At 37.8% G+C, this 20,611-nt stretch overlaps 2 non-coding genes across 2 annotated transcripts; both read right to left on the bottom strand.

The window, feature by feature from the left end:
* Positions 1-4,392: 4,392 nt before the first annotated feature.
* Positions 4,393-4,499, bottom strand: LOC141682163 (small nucleolar RNA R71). Its single transcript, XR_012559564.1, has one exon. It is a non-coding gene; the product is annotated as a small nucleolar RNA R71 (small nucleolar RNA).
* A 14,342-nt stretch (positions 4,500-18,841) lies between these two features.
* On the bottom strand, positions 18,842-18,948 carry LOC141682162 (small nucleolar RNA R71). The gene has a single exon (XR_012559563.1). It is a non-coding gene; the product is annotated as a small nucleolar RNA R71 (small nucleolar RNA).
* Positions 18,949-20,611: the final 1,663 nt, after the last annotated feature.

Raw genomic sequence — 20,611 nt, 5'->3', positions numbered from 1 at the left:
GAACTCGTGACGACCCGGATTCCCGACCCCGGATTTGGGGGTGTTACAGAAATGGTATCAGAGCTAAGAGTTATAAACCTCAGAGATGATGCGTCGTTAAAATGATAAGTTCACTAAGATAATAAGAACTCTTGCCAAGTCCATAGTCGGGCTACCTAACGTAGTATTGATAGTTAAAACCATTATGGGAACCCTTATAAATACCATGATAGTAACATAGTTCGTTATCGTATAGGGCAGCGGGGCACCGATCCCTGAGGTTCAGGAGCTTCAGCATGAGGATGTGTTACTACATGTTGGGGATCAGATTATGAATCCGATAAAATACCCTAACAAGGGACCGGATGAGATTCATATTGATAATGTTACGATTGAGGATGTTATCCCAGAAGGGATTGTTGTTGAGGAGGATCTTGTGGAGGATCCTGATAAGACTGAAGAGATGATCGTTGAGGAATTGAGGACCGTAGTCACGGAAACTACCAGAGCTAAGATGGTCGCAAGGGCGGCACAAGAAGATCGAGAGTTACCAAGGGCACAATGAATAGTGAGGGAAGATTGAGCGGGGCCTTCTATGGCACCAATTATACCAGTATCCGAACTTCTCCAGGAGGTTCCTGTAGACATCCATGAGGTTCCACCAATTCCTGTTCCCTCCCCTATACAGAGCCCAACACCTACTGAGGAAATGCCACCTTTATCTCGTGCACCATTGTCACCTGATACCGTGCTTAGTTATCCATTTGGATCTCCTGGGTCTGCACCTCCTGCACCCCATGGAATTCTAGATGCTACCGTTCAGGCTTCTCTTATCGCTGATTATTATATGACTTTGGGTGGCCTATCTGAGGCCCGTAATGTTAGAAGTGATCTGTTGGATCGACTTACTGCATCAAGGATTGAAGACGGGGTACTTCCGGCAGGATTAGTTTATAGCATGGACAGGATTGAGGCTACCACCCGAATTACAGCTAGAGGCCATCTTGAGGGCCAGATTGATCCAGCTCTACATGCGACTATCTTAGGTCTCATCACCGCTTTAATGGAGCAGGTTAGGGATGTTGTGTGTGGCCATATTTCTTGATCCACAATAGTGTACATAGTCAGAGCGATCAGACAAGGATTTCATGTAGCACCGCATTTGGAGGATTAGCCTATGTTATGAATGAGTAGTTTTAATGACTAGATGATTATCTGTGGTAGTACTTTTAGGATAGAAGTGATCAGATCAAAAGATGTAATTCTCTTTCATGTGTTCAGTTGTTGTACCCTCGAATAAATGGTTATGTATATATGCGTTCCTTTCAGTTCAGATTAGGTTGTTGTGATAAGTTAATATTGTTAATTGCACTATTAACACTTAAGAGTGTCATGGGGTTTCTAGAACTTGAGAATTCATAATTTACGATCATGTAAGGACTGAACGAGGGAAAGACTTAAGCAAAGTAAGTAAGACAAATATCAAGAGATTCTCAAAATTTTTCCAAGCATTATGCCCCCACGAGGAATAAGATTTGGGGCAAACCCTGAATGTGAGAATCAGGGAGGTTGCAATCAAGATACAAGGAACCCAAAACATAATGAAGTTGAAATTAAGGATTTTAAAATATAAGATGACCTCGATTATGGGGAGTAGGAAGAAATATTTAGACTGAGAAAACAGAACTCGAGTAAGGAAGGGAGCACTAAGACGGTACTCCTATGAGGCAATTCATGGACCTGCCTAAACAAAACTAATTCTTTTACCCCTAAACACCACCCTGAGGAAACAATATGGTATGAAATTCTTTCATGACCTTTAAGTCGCTAAGCTCTCAGAGTTTCAAGGAATAGGTTGACCCCGTCGAGGCAAGAGCCTGGCTAAAGGAAATATAGGAATCATTTGAGATTCTAAATGATTGACGAAGCGCAAAAGACTATTTTTGTCACTTATCCTCTTAAGAGAGAGGCCATCCGCTGGTGAAAGGCCAAGAAAGACACGGGGCCAGAGGTTATAATAAACCGATTAAAGTTGAGACAATTGTTTTCGGGAAAGTACTTCCCAAGGTTATAGAGATAGGGTAAAAGCTTTATAGCCAGAACAAAGGCGGACGAGTATGATGAATTATGAATCTAAGTTGTAAAAGTTGTCAAGATTCGTCCTGAGGACACGAATCCCAGAACGACGTGATGTTTGAAGTCAATGATTAGTGGGTTCTTGAAATGATTTTAATAGAAAGGAAAATAAAAAGAAACTGAAGTAGAAAGGAATATAAAGGCAATAGAGTTTGAGGAATGATAAGGGAGTTGGGTATGAGGAAACCCTAAAGACTCGTAGTAATAGAAATAGAAAATTATGTGATCATTAGGATGAGGGTGATTCACCATGAGTTAAAGTTGATGGTTGAAGGCATAAATAATATATATATATATATATATATATATTATCCCCTTTAAGTTGGGAGTATTCATAGATCGATGGATTAATAAGGGAACACGGATGGACTGAGGAGATATGAAAGCAAGAAATTAAGAAATGGGAAGAGGGAAGTGACCTTCAGGAATGTTTTAGTAAAAAGAAGTTCACATTGAACACGACCAATATCTTCTACAACATCCCTGTTACCATTACCAAATCAGGAAAGAAAAGCGGATAACCATTGTTATCTTTTGGAGGCCATATGGATTGACCTCTGCTTGAATAAGGATGCTATTGTGAAATTTGGTATAGACTATCGAGGTGGGAATGATTGAATAAGATAATATATCAAGGATATATGACTTGATTTATCCATTGAAGGATGCGGCCGCGCTGCCCTCTTTTCCCCAGAATCCTGATTTTAGTAGAATTTGATGATTTTGAGGGTCCGGATCATCCGGGGGCCTATATATACCAATAAAAAGATGTTTTTAACAACAAGGAGGCCTGTGAGAGAAATAAGAAGACCTAGAGAGCACAAAAATGCTACAGAGAAGAAGACTTTTGTTTTCTTTGATTTAGGTGATACTTGGATGCTTGTTTTCGATTTATCTTTGAACCCTAACACTCTTATATTATTTATTATCATGCTTTCATTGGAACCCATGGTGATGATGAGTTCGATTATAAACTAATCGTTATCGTGGGGTTCTAGCGGATTTATTTATGGATTTCTTTAGTTAAATTGTTTCGATACCTTAGTGTGTGGTGATTGTATGATAACCTAGTATTGGTTGTGCTTATTCATCTTATGTGCGTAGCTAACATATAAGATAGCGTGTTAATTCTTAATGAAGTGAAAGTGAATTTAAGGGTTTAGAACTTGCCATGCTAGCATAGGTTCATGTATTTATTATGCATGATTCGTAGGTAATTTTAACCATCTTACTTGCCCTATGTAATCACGATAGATAACTTGCGCATTAAACTGTTATGCTTTCAATTTTTATAGACATATAAGGACTAAGAATAATTGGTGTCTATTCAACTTCTATTTTTTATGGATGCTTGGTAGTATGGTATACGTACAACGAAAGTTGGCATTTATTAGTTACGTGTTATCTGATTAGTGTCATCACTATTACATGCTAAGGTTAAGAATGAAAAGGCTATTGAATGAAGTATTTAATGAAGTTAGAATCCCATGTTTGTCTCATAGAAGTAATTCAACCACAATTCTCTTAGTTAATGTTATTTAGTATAATATCTTAGTTTCATTAAAACCCAATTTGTTATTTGTCTTAGCATTGAGCGATAACCATACATTGTTGCATATGTGCATAAATTTAACTTAACCTAAACCAGTCTATAAACCAGTCTATGTGGGAACAAATCTAATTTATATCTTATACTACTTGCGAAAGCGTATACTTGCGTGAATTTTAGCGCATGTTTTCGCCCTAACAAGTTTTTGGCGCCGCTGCCGGGGACTCGGTATTGTTAATTTTTAGTTTATGTGCTTGTCATCAGTGGTCGTTAAAGTTCACTGACTCCGACTCTTTTACTTTCACGGTTTACTTGTTGTGTTTTAGTTACTCATTACAATGGGAGATCCAAAAGCAATAACGAAAGCCTTGATGGATTTTTCTCAACCCAAGATCAATGACATTCAATCTAGCATTGTCAGGCCAGCTATCACAGCTAATACCTTTGAGATCAAGTCTAACATAATTCAATGGGTGCAGAATTCAATCCAGATTGGGGGTTCTCCAACGGAAGATCCCAATATGCATATTAGGGATTTCATTGAGATCTGCGACACCTTCAAGTTCAACGGTATTTCTAAAGATACTGTGAAACTGAGACTATTCCCATTCTCTCTAAGGGACAAGGCTAAGAGCTGGTTATACTCTCTACCAACTGGTTCGATTTCTACTTAGGAAGATCTTGCTCAAAAGTTTCTCACTAAATTCTTCCCTATGGCGAAGACAGCTGCAATCAGAAACGCTATTACTCAATTTGCGCAGCAAACGGGAGAATCTCTATGTGAAGCTTAGAAACGCTACAAGGAGATGCTTAGGAAGTGTCCTCATCATGGAATGCCTGATTGGATGATCATCAATTACTTCCATAATGATTTGGGAGACAGTCAAGACCCATGCTCGATGAAGCATCAGGTGGAGCATTATGGGTAAAGAGCTATGAGGAAGCTTATGATCTAATTGAACTGATGGCTGCTAATGAATATTAGTATCCAACTCATAGATTGCCACATGGCAATGTAGCAGGAGTTCTTCAAGTGGATACAGCTACGGCTATCACTACTCAACTAAAGGAGTTGTCTATGAAGACTGATTCTCTGGCTAACTATGGTGTTAATCAGATAACCAGTGTTTGTGAGCTATGTACAGGTTCACATACGACGGAGCATTATGCTATATCTAGTGAATCAGCTCAGTTTGGGAGAAACTTTCAGAGATCGCAACAACCAGTTCCAGACATTTATCATCCTGACAACTAGAATCATCCTAACTTCAGATGGAGCAACAATCAGAATGCGATGTAACAACCATTCCAACAGTTTGGAGCAAAACAATTCAACCCTCCCGGTTTTCAGCAACAATTTACACCAAGAAAACAACTCCAACTTCAATAACAAACTCATGATGCAGGTCTATCTTTGAATAAAAAATCTGAATTGGAGGAGTTGAGGCTTATGTGCAAAAACCAGGCTCTTATATGCCAAAGCCATGCTGTTTTTATCAAGACTCTGGAGAACCATATAGGACAAATTGCTAACGCCTTATTGAATTGACTACCAAGAACGCTTTCTAGTGATACAGAAGTTCCAGGCAAGAGGGAAGCAGAATAGCAGGTTAAGGCAATAACATTGAGGTATGGGAAGGTTGCAAACCCTGAAAAATCTCATGTTCCAGAATATGAAGTTTTGGCTGAAGAAGATGTGCAGAAGGAAGCATAAGTGGAATCAAGGAAGAAAACTGTGGAACACACTCCTTCTGAGGGTAATAAAGGGGAGAAACAGGTCTATCCTCCACCTCCTTTTCCTAAGAGGCTATAAAAGCAGAAGTTGGATAAGCAATTTGCTAAGTTTTTGGAGGTGTTCAAGAAACTTCACATCAACATACCTTTCGCTGAAGCTCTTGGACAGATGCCTAGCTATGCGAGGTTTATGAAAGGTATTCTCTCTCGGAAGGTGAAGCTTGATGACTTAGAGATGGTTGCTCTCACGGAGGAATGCAATGATGTACTGCAACAGAAGTTGCCTCCGAAGCTTAAAGATCCTGGAAGCTTCACTACTTCTTGCATCATCGGAAACTTGTCTTTCGATAAGTGTTTATGTGATTTGGGAGCTAGCATCAATCTGATGCCTTTATCTATCTTCAAGAAGCTTGGTCTACCTGATCCGAAACTGACATATATGTCTTTGCAGTTGGCCAACTTCTATTACATATCCACGAGGCATTGTGGGGGATGTGTTGGTCAAGGTGGATAAACTCATCTTCCCTTCCGATTTTGTAATTCTTGATTTTGAGGAAGTTAAGAAGATTCCCATCATCTTGGGAAGACCATTCTTGTCTACAGGCCGAACTATGATCGATGTGCAAAAAGTAGAGCTTACGATGAAGGTTCATGATCAAAATGTCACTTTTCATGTGTTCAAGGCAATGAAGTTACCCACAGCTAAAGATGAGTGCTTTAAAGTACAGTGGGTAGACTCTGTCATAAATTCGAAGCCTGAGAAATTGCCAAAGTCAGATACCTTAGAGAGATCCTTAATAGGGGAATCAGTTATTGAAGATGAAGAAGGAGCAGAGCAGATGCAGGTTATGTATATATTCGTTCCTTTCAGTTCAGATCAGGTTGTTATGATAAGTTCATATTGTTAATTGCATTATTAACACTTAAGAGTGTCATGAAGTTTATAGAACTTGAGAATTCATAATTTACGATCATGTAAGGACTGAACGAGTGAAAGATTTAAGCAAAGTAAGTAAGACAAATATCAAGAGATTTTCAAAAATTTTCCAAGCATTATGCCCCCACGAGGAATAAGATTTGGGGCAAAACCTGAATGTGATAATCAAGGAGGTTGCAATCAAGATACAAGGAACCCAAAACATAATGAAGTTTAAATTGAGGATTTTAAAATATAAGATAACCCCGATTATGGGAATTAGGAAGAAATATTTAGACTGAGAAAATAGAACTCGAGCAAGGAAGGGAGCACCAAGACGGTACTCCTATAAGGCAATTCATGGACCTGCCTAAACAAAACTAATACTTTTACCCCCAAACACCACCCTGAGGAAACAATATGGTATGAAATTCTTTCATGACCTTTAAGTCGCTAAGCTCTCAGAGTTCCAAGGAATGGGTGAACCCGTCGAGGCAAGAGCCTGGCTAAAGGAAATATAGGAATTATTTGAGATTCTAAATGATTGACGAAGGGCAAAAGACTATTTTTATCACTTACCCCCTAAGAGAGAGGCCACCCGCTGGTGAAAGGCCAAAAAGACACGGGGCCAGAGGTTATAATAAATCGATTAAAGTTCAGTCAATTATTTTCGGGAAAGTACTTCCCAAGGTTATAGAGATAGGGTAAAAGCTTTAGAGCCAAAACAAAGGCAGACGAGTATGATAAATTATGAATCTAAGTTGTAAAAGTTGGCAAGATTCATCGTGAGGACATGAATCCCAGAACGTCGTGATGTTTGAAGTCAATGATTAGTGGATTCATGAAATGATTGTAATAGAAAGGAAAATAAAAAGAAACTGAAGTGGAAAGGAATATAAAGGCAATAGAGTTTGAGGAATGATAAGGGAGTTGGGTATGAGGAAACCCTAAAGACTCGTAGTAATAGAAATAGAAAATTATGTGATCATCAGGATGAGGGTGATTCACCATGAGTTAAAGTTGATGGTTGAAGGCATAAATAATATATATATATATTTTATCCCCTTTAAGTTGGGAGTATTCGATGAAACTCCGAGATAGATCGATGGATTAATAAGGGAACACGGATGGACTGAGGAGATATGAAAACAAGAAATTAAGAAATGGGAAGAGGGAAGTGACCTTCAGGAATGTTTTAGTAAAAAGAAGTTCACATTGAACATGACCAATATCTTCCAGAACATCCCTGTTATCATTACCAAATTAGGAACGAAAAGCGGATAACCATTGTTATCTTTTGGAGGCCATATGGATTGACCTCAGCTTGAATAAGGATGTTATTGTGAAATATGGTATAGACTATCGAGGTGGGAATGATTCAATAAGATAATATATCAAGGATATGTGACTTGATTTATCCATGGAAGGATGCATGTACCTTTTTAAAGGAGGAATTATGGATAGAACCTCGATAACTTGAGATGAATCCTAGGGGAATGCATAAAGGTTGGTATTTCACCCTTAATAGGGACAATATGAGTTTTGACAGTATGTATTAGAAAGGATTAAGGTAACAACAACCTTTAAGGATTAGTGGAGAAATTTTTAGAAGTATATAAACAATGGTCCTAGTATTAGTAAGTGGTATTTTGATATGCCCTGTACCAAGGGAATATAGGAGGAGCGTTTCAAGGATAATCTTAGAGGTCTTACAAGGAGAAAGGTAATATTCAAAGTTCTGAAGAATAGAAATTTTGATAAAGGAAATATGACGTAATTATGATAATGCCAGTTAGGCACGTGTTGAACCATAAGAAAGTATAGATCGACCCAATGAAGGTCGAGATTGGTGAAAACAAGAAGGACCCAAGATAAGGGTCATCCTAAGTATGATCGAGAGCCAGTCATGACAATGTTAACCTCTAAAGACCAAGGCAATAACTTATGGAAAAATGGTGATATTTTTTTCTCACCAAATCGTAAGGAAGAGCATTTTCGCACAAGCAGTGATTGGAAATGAGGTAGAAAATTTAGTTGGAGATCGTTCAAAGGACATTGATTATAAGGAACTATTACTATCAGGAAAGGCCAATGAGGTGGCCGACACTCGAAGTGTAAGAGTGAAATTACAGGCGCTCGTGCCAGAGGAATACAGTGATGATGGTTAAAGCCGTGAAGGTTGTATTATGGTGTGAAAGATTGACATTCCTTCTGATGATTGTACGATACACTACCGTAATAGTAGTTTGGTAAAGATAAAATTCATATAATTGCCATGAGCGGGGTATCTATCTTAGAAGGTCCTATCTAGAGAATAAGCCAGGACCATGTTACGAAAGGACTAAATGAACCTTTGAGCTTCATGTCTCCTAATAAAGACATATGGTTAATAATGGTATTAACCTGCTAACATTTCTTTCATTGAAACTCTTCTGCAATTTTATCTGCTTCATGACATATGTACGTCAAGTTCAAGAGTGTTCTTCATGAATCATGAACGGTGATCATGCTGCCTCCTTAGAAGAATTCGATACGATAGCTATAAACTTTGTATGGTTAGATATTAAGATTTCATGGAAAACGAATGATTATAGTAGGTCTGTGGTGGACTATAGTAATGAATCAACGATTCTTTGAATAATGAGCCGATTACAACCGTGAGAGTTGTATTATAATGGATGTTGAGATTAGGTACCACTAATTGGGTTGTGGTTATGTATAAGTTATCATTGATAGACTAATTAAGTCGATTATCTACCTATTGAATATTTATTCCTTATCGATAGAGAGTCGTATTACTATACGAGGAAGGTTGTGGTGCAAGCATAGAATTCTAGTAACGATGATGTCTAGAATGAAATCCCAGATTCGATTTTCGATGTCGAGGGAGTTCAAAGGTGATTGTGTATAAGCTCGAGCAAGAGCATGGGTCCATAGAATGATGGACGGAATAGGGAAAGATTCAGGAACATGAATTGCGATGCTATAATACTTGATGTTGAGATATATACATATATATGTTTTGTTCTCCTGTGATAAACCTCTATAGTTCAGGGGTAGACTCCAAGCCAGATGTTTTGTGGCAATATTTTTATATAATTCTCTTGAATTCTTTCTTTTCTTTTTTTTTTTTTTCATTTTCGTGTAAACTGAGAAGAACAACCCTTCTAGAAGGGGAGGTATTGCCGAATGACTATCTATCTATGTGATAGAAGCCTAGTAGGATACCATATGTTATTTAATTGCTTGTCAAGTACTAAAGGCTGGCCATCTTGTATACTAACTATGCAATAGAACAAGTGTTCATGATTATACTGATCTCTCAATAAATTCTTTACTTCTATATGATTGATCAAACTTTGGAAATGGAAGCAGCTAGAGATAAAGTGGTATTAGTACGGTGGTATTCTGAATCTAACGCGTTCGTGATACTAAGGTTGACGCGGTTATTAAAAGGTCATAGAATGCTAACGAACAAAAGTGTAATCAATATAATATTAGGTATGGAAGGTACTATCGATTACGAACTAGAAAATAGTAGGTATCGAGAAGCAAAAGCTATAACGCTAGAAACTATAATGAGAGTCTGTGCAATAGACTTGAAAGAATTTTGGAATGATCACTTACCGCGGATTGAGTTTTCTTACGATAATAGATCATATGTCAGTATCGAGATGTCGCCTTATGAGATCCTTGAGGGAACACAATGTTGATCTCCCTTATGTTAGGATGAAGTTGTAGAGTGCAAGATGCTCAGACCAGTCGTGGTCCAAAGGACCAAGGATATAATAGATCTAATCAGAGGATGGCTGGTAGTAGCCCAAGATGGACATAAGAAGTATGCTGATTTGACAACGAAATGACAAAGAGTATGAAATACGGGACCTAGTGTTGTTAAAGGTATCCCCTTGGAAAGCCTTGGAAAAGATTGACGAGGTTCGGAAAGAAAGAAAAGCTAAGTCCACAATTTGTTGGACCCTCGGATATATTAAGACGTATTGGGGAGTTATCAAATGAACTAGCCCTAGGCCCGAACTTGCAACAAGTTCGCAGTGAGTTCCAAATATCAATGTTAAGGAAGTATGATCCATAGGCGAGACACATAGGGGAATATTAACACTTAAACCTCCGACCAGACTTAACCTATGTGGAGCAACCGGTGAGGGTTATGAATCAAAAAGGAGCAAGTGGTTAGGAAGATGGTTATCAAACTAGTCAGAGTTTGGTGGTAGAACCACCATGTGGGAAAAATTGACTTGAGTTAGAAAGTGCGATGGTAGAAAAGTATCCCTATTCATTTTCTATCTGATTCCGGGACGGAATCCTTTTAAGGAGGGGAGACTGTAATAACCCTAATTTTTGGAATTTTTGAAACCCTGATGAATAGTAACTTTTGCTGATGATGCTGATTAAGGAAAATTATCAGACCATGCTATATAGGAGTCCTTTTATCGAAATTCTGACTTCGTATTAGTATTCTATAATGAGAATGAGTGTATGTAAAAGTTGTCAAAATTCGAAACTGGACACTTTCATTTTTCTCGAGAAACCACCAGACACTGAAGGAATTATGTGGAAGGAATAAGAATTAAGGATATAAACCCAAGGATTATAAAAGGTGATTAAAGAAGGAATAAAGGATATTAAGAAGGATTTATAGAGCCCCTAACAATGAAACCACAAATACGTTTCTTCGAACAATTAACGAGAATGAACGATAAACGAATCGTAAAATAATTAAACGACTAAGTAATGCAAGTGGCAAGAAGAAGAGTCAATTAGTGCAAGATTAAGACACTTAATTGACATCTTAATTCAAGGATTAAGCTTAAAAGATGCTTACACCATAAGCTCTTGACAAGTGGCAAGGATGATGAGCTCATTGGTGACCAAACAAGCTTATGTCACCTTTCACTCACATTAATCAACCAATAACCAAACAAATATCTTCTCATCACTTCCTTATCACCACAAACCAAGTCAAACACTTTCTCTCCCCCATTTTTATCAAAAAACAAAGAGAGATGAAAATGGAGGAAGATGAAATGCTGGTATCTTGAGTTTCCCTTGGCCGTTTTTCGCGTTCTACCTATCAAATCGAAGCCCTCGAGAAGCTCTACACATTTAAGGTAACCACTCTCCTCACCTCCTTGATTCTCAATTCCGTTTTTAATGTTTTATAGTTCAGATGAATAGTTAACTCAAGAACTAATGTTCTGTTCTTGATTTTGTTTTGAGGTTTTGATCATTATAAAGCTAGTTAAGGATCATCTAAGGTTCGTTAAGCATTACCCACTCTCCAAGGAAGGTATAAACTCTAGAATCTTGATCTTAACTTTGAGTTTTGTTTAATATTTGTGGTTAAAAGTGATGAGTAGTTTGATTATGTATGTATAGTTAGTTAATGGTTGGTTTTTAGTGGTTATTGTTGTTGTTGGTTGAAAACATTGGAGGAGTGGTTTGAAATGGTTTGGTTATGAAAGAGTTTTGACTTGGTTAAGTATTATAGTACAAGGTCTGTATTGGTTGATGCTTGGTTGTTGTTTTGGTATAGTCTAGAAGTGGAAAAGCATGTAAACGTAGCCGTCGTAATGCCCGATTTCTTTTAAACCGAACTTCACTAGACAGTAAGTATGCAATCCTCACTATACAAACCCGATCTATACCATGACTAAATAGATCATGTTGTAAACTTCGTTCTGATATGTGGTTCGCCTAAAACGGACTTACGGTTTAGGGGAAACGACCGTTTTAGTAAACGGCGTTTCACGTCGATACTTTTACTAAACTCCGAACTTGTAAAATGTTTTCAGAAATCGTAAAAGGCGTCGTTGGTCCCGAAACTTTTTGATAACCTGTATGGGACAGTAAATAAGAGTCTCGGGTTGGAGTCGCCTTAAAAATGTTATTTCTCAATTTAATAAAAAATGGTGGAGCCGAGGGTGCGTAAGCGACACTATTAGTAAAACAACCTAGTAATCGAGCGTTAGCGCTCCTAAGTGTCAAGAATTGAGTAGTCGCATGGTGACTGAAGGTTAACCTTGTACATTGATGACATTGTTGGTTACCAGAGCGATTTTAGACCCCCAACTACCCCCGTACTCTCAGGCAAGTTTTCTACCCGTTATATTGTTGTTGTGATGTATATATGTATATGCATTATCTTGTGATAAGTGCATGATTGTTATTAGAAAATCTTGCGATATATTGGAGCATGTTGATATGATATATGCATGCCTGTTTCTTAATCTTGATATCTCCTTGTTAAATTCAAATGCTTATAAACTGCATAATACCAATGCTAGAGATAAGCAGTAGTTGCGTATACCCTTAGTATAGGGGACCCAAAGGTGAACATTTTTTTAAACCGGGAGTCAATGTTCCCGAGTATTATATATATATATATTTATATATATATAAATATAGTTTTCTATAACTACTAATCGGATAAGGTATATTCGATAGTTTTGAATAATAATCAAACTTATTTTTGATTATCCAAATAAAGATCGCACTTTCGTATAAGTATATATTTTGTTATATTATTATTCATTTCAAGTATGAGTTTTAAAACTTCTACTTCAAATATTTTTATAAAGATTATCCTTATGGGAATATTATTTAAATAATAATATTCAGATATTTCCTAATATATCAGGATTGATTTATTTTATTAAATCATCATTTCTCTAAACATTCTTTAAAATGTTTTTGAGACTTCAAAATGATATTAAAAGTTAGAGCGGATCTCAAAACTCATTTTCAAATTTAAGATCTTCCTTTCGAAGGGGATTTAAATACTCGCTCAAAAATTTGAGGGATCCAGCTCTGTGGTGTATTTTATGTTCGCAACGAGGTTGCTGTTTTGATAAAAGAATTTGATTACTTGCCTAACGTTCGGGAAGTAAGTCCATCTAATTGAGTCGGCATAAGCGACAGGCCGGGTTACGGTCTATCAAAGTGTAAGTGGCTGGGTGGCAGTCCATCAACGCGTAAGAGACCGGGTGGCAGTCCAGCACAAGGTCCTAATGCGGCCAGGGTGATGACCGGTGGGGGATTCATCCATCTACTAGTAGAAAAGGTTACTTATTGATATCTTTGCCTCATCAGCAAGATATCAGGTTTATGCCAAAATTCTCTTCTTTCCAAATTCATTGGATATGACAACTCTGTTTATACTTGTCATGACAGAGGTTTTCGGGGAATGTATGAGATATATATATATAGGTGTATATATATATCGGGACTTAGTGAAGTATCTCGTAACTTCATTTCTTTTGAATGATATTTCAAAGATTGAATTTATTCAAGTCTTATCTCGTAGTCTCATCTATGTGATGAACTTTTGAAACTGAATATACCTTGAACGGTGGTAGTTCAAGTAGTATTCAGAAAAGATATAAGTATATTGGAGTATCTTGTAACTTCATCTTTTTAACTTATATCTAGTAAATGATTATCTTATGTATGACAAAGATTTTCAGAAAAATGTTGAAACAAGGTTAGATATATGAGATCACCTTGCAACGATATCTTTATACAGTTATAGACTAGAACTCTGTGTATATTATGCATGAAAGAGGATTTCCAAAATTTTGAAAAGTATATATACATATATACTGAATATTTTACGACTTGGTCGCGTTAAGATATCAAACTTGGTTCATATCTGCTTGACGAAGACTTTCATGAGTATTATGATGGGAATGCTCATATATTGTTAATCATTATAGATATTATTTTGGTGGGCTTGTTGCTCACCCTTGCTTTCTTCTTTCATCACACAACAACAGATAAACAAAATGAACAGGACTAAGCTCCCAGTTCGCAAGCGGATAGGAAATGTTCTACAATTTACTGTAGGTGTGGATGACGTTGTAGCTGAGGTAGGAACTACTAGTAGGCTAGGTTTTCAACTGTTGATGTATATTTATGAACTGTAAAAATGGCAAGGAAAATGTAAATTTATTCAGAAAACCTTTTTAAGGTGTAATGGTTTATAATTGTAGAATAAAATGACTTATGTTATTTGGTATTCATCTCTGAGACTATAACTTGTGGTGTGTGTTTATTGTGCGGTCACAGTATGCAGTAGTTGGTTGTTTATTTAGATTGAGTGTTATTAAGGGAAATGGAACTCGTGACGACCCGGATTCCCGACCCCGGATTTGGGGGTGTTACAGAAATGGTATCAGAGCTAAGAGTTATAAACCTCAGAGATGATGCGTCGTTAAAATGATAAGTTCACTAAGATAATAAGAACTCTTGCCAAGTCCATAGTCGGGCTACCTAACGTAGTATTGATAGTTAAAACCATTATGGGAACCCTTATAAATACCATGATAGTAACATAGTTCGTTATCGTATAGGGCAGCGGGGCACCGATCCCTGAGGTTCAGGAGCTTCAGCATGAGGATGTGTTACTACATGTTGGGGATCAGATTATGAATCCGATAAAATACCCTAACAAGGGACCGGATGAGATTCATATTGATAATGTTACGATTGAGGATGTTATCCCAGAAGGGATTGTTGTTGAGGAGGATCTTGTGGAGGATCTGATAAGACTGAAGAGATGATCGTTGAGGAATTGAGGACCGTAGTCACGGAAACTACCAGAGCTAAGATGGTCGCAAGGGCGGCATAAGAAGATCGAGAGTTACCAAGGGCACAATGAATAGTGAGGGAAGATTGAGCGGGGCCTTCTATGGCACCAATTATACCAGTATCCGAACTTCTCCAGGAGGTTCCTGTAGACATCCATGAGGTTCCACCAATTCCTGTTCCCTCCCCTATACAGAGCCCAACACCTACTGAGGAAATGCCACCTTTATCTCGTGCACCATTGTCACCTGATACCGTGCTTAGTTATCCATTTGGATCTCCTGGGTCTGCACCTCCTGCACCCCATGGAATTCTAGATGCTACCGTTCAGGCTTCTCTTATCGCTGATTATTATATGACTTTGGGTGGCCTATCTGAGGCCCGTAATGTTAGAAGTGATCTGTTGGATCGACTTACTGCATCAAGGATTGAAGACGGGGTACTTCCGGCAGGATTAGTTTATAGCATGGACAGGATTGAGGCTACCACCCGAATTACAGCTAGAGGCCATCTTGAGGGCCAGATTGATCCAGCTCTACATGCGACTATCTTAGGTCTCATCACCGCTTTAATGGAGCAGGTTAGGGATGTTGTGTGTGGCCATATTTCTTGATCCACAATAGTGTACATAGTCAGAGCGATCAGACAAGGATTTCATGTAGCACCGCATTTGGAGGATTAGCCTATGTTATGAATGAGTAGTTTTAATGACTAGATGATTATCTGTGGTAGTACTTTTAGGATAGAAGTGATCAGATCAAAAGATGTAATTCTCTTTCATGTGTTCAGTTGTTGTACCCTCGAATAAATGGTTATGTATATATGCGTTCCTTTCAGTTCAGATTAGGTTGTTGTGATAAGTTAATATTGTTAATTGCACTATTAACACTTAAGAGTGTCATGGGGTTTCTAGAACTTGAGAATTCATAATTTACGATCATGTAAGGACTGAACGAGGGAAAGACTTAAGCAAAGTAAGTAAGACAAATATCAAGAGATTCTCAAAATTTTTCCAAGCATTATGCCCCCACGAGGAATAAGATTTGGGGCAAACCCTGAATGTGAGAATCAGGGAGGTTGCAATCAAGATACAAGGAACCCAAAACATAATGAAGTTGAAATTAAGGATTTTAAAATATAAGATGACCTCGATTATGGGGAGTAGGAAGAAATATTTAGACTGAGAAAACAGAACTCGAGTAAGGAAGGGAGCACTAAGACGGTACTCCTATGAGGCAATTCATGGACCTGCCTAAACAAAACTAATTCTTTTACCCCTAAACACCACCCTGAGGAAACAATATGGTATGAAATTCTTTCATGACCTTTAAGTCGCTAAGCTCTCAGAGTTTCAAGGAATAGGTTGACCCCGTCGAGGCAAGAGCCTGGCTAAAGGAAATATAGGAATCATTTGAGATTCTAAATGATTGACGAAGCGCAAAAGACTATTTTTGTCACTTATCCTCTTAAGAGAGAGGCCATCCGCTGGTGAAAGGCCAAGAAAGACACGGGGCCAGAGGTTATAATAAACCGATTAAAGTTGAGACAATTGTTTTCGGGAAAGTACTTCCCAAGGTTATAGAGATAGGGTAAAAGCTTTATAGCCAGAACAAAGGCGGACGAGTATGATGAATTATGAATCTAAGTTGTAAAAGTTGTCAAGATTCGTCCTGAGGACACGAATCCCAGAACGACGTGATGTTTGAAGTCAATGATTAGTGGGTTCTTGAAATGATTTTAATAGAAAGGAAAATAAAAAGAAACTGAAGTAGAAAGGAATATAAAGGCAATAGAGTTTGAGGAATGATAAGGGAGTTGGGTATGAGGAAACCCTAAAGACTCGTAGTAATAGAAATAGAAAATTATGTGATCATTAGGATGAGGGTGATTCACCATGAGTTAAAGTTGATGGTTGAAGGCATAAATAATATATATATATATATATATATATATATTATCCCCTTTAAGTTGGGAGTATTCATAGATCGATGGATTAATAAGGGAACACGGATGGACTGAGGAGATATGAAAGCAAGAAATTAAGAAATGGGAAGAGGGAAGTGACCTTCAGGAATGTTTTAGTAAAAAGAAGTTCACATTGAACACGACCAATATCTTCTACAACATCCCTGTTACCATTACCAAATCAGGAAAGAAAAGCGGATAACCATTGTTATCTTTTGGAGGCCATATGGATTGACCTCTGCTTGAATAAGGATGCTATTGTGAAATTTGGTATAGACTATCGAGGTGGGAATGATTGAATAAGATAATATATCAAGGATATATGACTTGATTTATCCATTGAAGGATGCGGCCGCGCTGCCCTCTTTTCCCCAGAATCCTGATTTTAGTAGAATTTGATGATTTTGAGGGTCCGGATCATCCGGGGGCCTATATATACCAATAAAAAGATGTTTTTAACAACAAGGAGGCCTGTGAGAGAAATAAGAAGACCTAGAGAGCACAAAAATGCTACAGAGAAGAAGACTTTTGTTTTCTTTGATTTAGGTGATACTTGGATGCTTGTTTTCGATTTATCTTTGAACCCTAACACTCTTATATTATTTATTATCATGCTTTCATTGGAACCCATGGTGATGATGAGTTCGATTATAAACTAATCGTTATCGTGGGGTTCTAGCGGATTTATTTATGGATTTCTTTAGTTAAATTGTTTCGATACCTTAGTGTGTGGTGATTGTATGATAACCTAGTATTGGTTGTGCTTATTCATCTTATGTGCGTAGCTAACATATAAGATAGCGTGTTAATTCTTAATGAAGTGAAAGTGAATTTAAGGGTTTAGAACTTGCCATGCTAGCATAGGTTCATGTATTTATTATGCATGATTCGTAGGTAATTTTAACCATCTTACTTGCCCTATGTAATCACGATAGATAACTTGCGCATTAAACTGTTATGCTTTCAATTTTTATAGACATATAAGGACTAAGAATAATTGGTGTCTATTCAACTTCTATTTTTTATGGATGCTTGGTAGTATGGTATACGTACAACGAAAGTTGGCATTTATTAGTTACGTGTTATCTGATTAGTGTCATCACTATTACATGCTAAGGTTAAGAATGAAAAGGCTATTGAATGAAGTATTTAATGAAGTTAGAATCCCATGTTTGTCTCATAGAAGTAATTCAACCACAATTCTCTTAGTTAATGTTATTTAGTATAATATCTTAGTTTCATTAAAACCCAATTTGTTATTTGTCTTAGCATTGAGCGATAACCATACATTGTTGCATATGTGCATAAATTTAACTTAACCTAAACCAGTCTATAAACCAGTCTATGTGGGAACAAATCTAATTTATATCTTATACTACTTGCGAAAGCGTATACTTGCGTGAATTTTAGCGCATGTTTTCGCCCTAACAAGTTTTTGGCGCCGCTGCCGGGGACTCGGTATTGTTAATTTTTAGTTTATGTGCTTGTCATCAGTGGTCGTTAAAGTTCACTGACTCCGACTCTTTTACTTTCACGGTTTACTTGTTGTGTTTTAGTTACTCATTACAATGGGAGATCCAAAAGCAATAACGAAAGCCTTGATGGATTTTTCTCAACCCAAGATCAATGACATTCAATCTAGCATTGTCAGGCCAGCTATCACAGCTAATACCTTTGAGATCAAGTCTAACATAATTCAATGGGTGCAGAATTCAATCCAGATTGGGGGTTCTCCAACGGAAGATCCCAATATGCATATTAGGGATTTCATTGAGATCTGCGACACCTTCAAGTTCAACGGTATTTCTAAAGATACTGTGAAACTGAGACTATTCCCATTCTCTCTAAGGGACAAGGCTAAGAGCTGGTTATACTCTCTACCAACTGGTTCGATTTCTACTTAGGAAGATCTTGCTCAAAAGTTTCTCACTAAATTCTTCCCTATGGCGAAGACAGCTGCAATCAGAAACGCTATTACTCAATTTGCGCAGCAAACGGGAGAATCTCTATGTGAAGCTTAGAAACGCTACAAGGAGATGCTTAGGAAGTGTCCTCATCATGGAATGCCTGATTGGATGATCATCAATTACTTCCATAATGATTTGGGAGACAGTCAAGACCCATGCTCGATGAAGCATCAGGTGGAGCATTATGGGTAAAGAGCTATGAGGAAGCTTATGATCTAATTGAACTGATGGCTGCTAATGAATATTAGTATCCAACTCATAGATTGCCACATGGCAATGTAGCAGGAGTTCTTCAAGTGGATACAGCTACGGCTATCACTACTCAACTAAAGGAGTTGTCTATGAAGACTGATTCTCTGGCTAACTATGGTGTTAATCAGATAACCAGTGTTTGTGAGCTATGTACAGGTTCACATACGACGGAGCATTATGCTATATCTAGTGAATCAGCTCAGTTTGGGAGAAACTTTCAGAGATCGCAACAACCAGTTCCAGACATTTATCATCCTGACAACTAGAATCATCCTAACTTCAGATGGAGCAACAATCAGAATGCGATGTAACAACCATTCCAACAGTTTGGAGCAAAACAATTCAACCCTCCCGGTTTTCAGCAACAATTTACACCAAGAAAACAACTCCAACTTCAATAACAAACTCATGATGCAGGTCTATCTTTGAATAAAAAATCTGAATTGGAGGAGTTGAGGCTTATGTGCAAAAACCAGGCTCTTATATGCCAAAGCCATGCTGTTTTTATCAAGACTCTGGAGAACCATATAGGACAAATTGCTAACGCCTTATTGAATTGACTACCAAGAACGCTTTCTAGTGATACAGAAGTTCCAGGCAAGAGGGAAGCAGAATAGCAGGTTAAGGCAATAACATTGAGGTATGGGAAGGTTGCAAACCCTGAAAAATCTCATGTTCCAGAATCTGAAGTTTTGGCTGAAGAAGATGTGCAGAAGGAAGCATAAGTGGAATCAAGGAAGAAAACTGTGGAACACACTCCTTCTGAGGGTAATAAAGGGGAGAAACAGGTCTATCCTCCACCTCCTTTTCCTAAGAGGCTATAAAAGCAGAAGTTGGATAAGCAATTTGCTAAGTTTTTGGAGGTGTTCAAGAAACTTCACATCAACATACCTTTCGCTGAAGCTCTTGGACAGATGCCTAGCTATGCGAGGTTTATGAAAGGTATTCTCTCTCGGAAGGTGAAGCTTGATGACTTAGAGATGGTTGCTCTCACGGAGGAATGCAATGATGTACTGCAACAGAAGTTGCCTCCGAAGCTTAAAGATCCTGGAAGCTTCACTACTTCTTGCATCATCGGAAACTTGTCTTTTGATAAGTGTTTATGTGATTTGGGAGCTAGCATCAATCTGATGCCTTTATCTATCTTCAAGAAGCTTGGTCTACCTGATCCGAAACTGACATATATGTCTTTGCAGTTGGCCAACTTCTATTACATATCCACGAGGCATTGTGGGGGATGTGTTGGTCAAGGTGGATAAACTCATCTTCCCTTCCGATTTTGTAATTCTTGATTTTGAGGAAGTTAAGAAGATTCCCATCATCTTGGGAAGACCATTCTTGTCTACAGGCCGAACTATGATCGATGTGCAAAAAGTAGAGCTTACGATGAAGGTTCATGATCAAAATGTCACTTTTCATGTGTTCAAGGCAATGAAGTTACCCACAGCTAAAGATGAGTGCTTTAAAGTACAGTGGGTAGACTCTGTCATAAATTCGAAGCCTGAGAAA

This window comes from Apium graveolens, chromosome 8 (assembly GCF_009905375.1).
Source record: "Apium graveolens cultivar Ventura chromosome 8, ASM990537v1, whole genome shotgun sequence".
Lineage (NCBI taxonomy): Eukaryota > Viridiplantae > Streptophyta > Magnoliopsida > Apiales > Apiaceae > Apium > Apium graveolens.
Note: the sequence above shows the minus strand (reverse complement) of the source record. Positions and strands in the feature narration are given on the sequence as shown.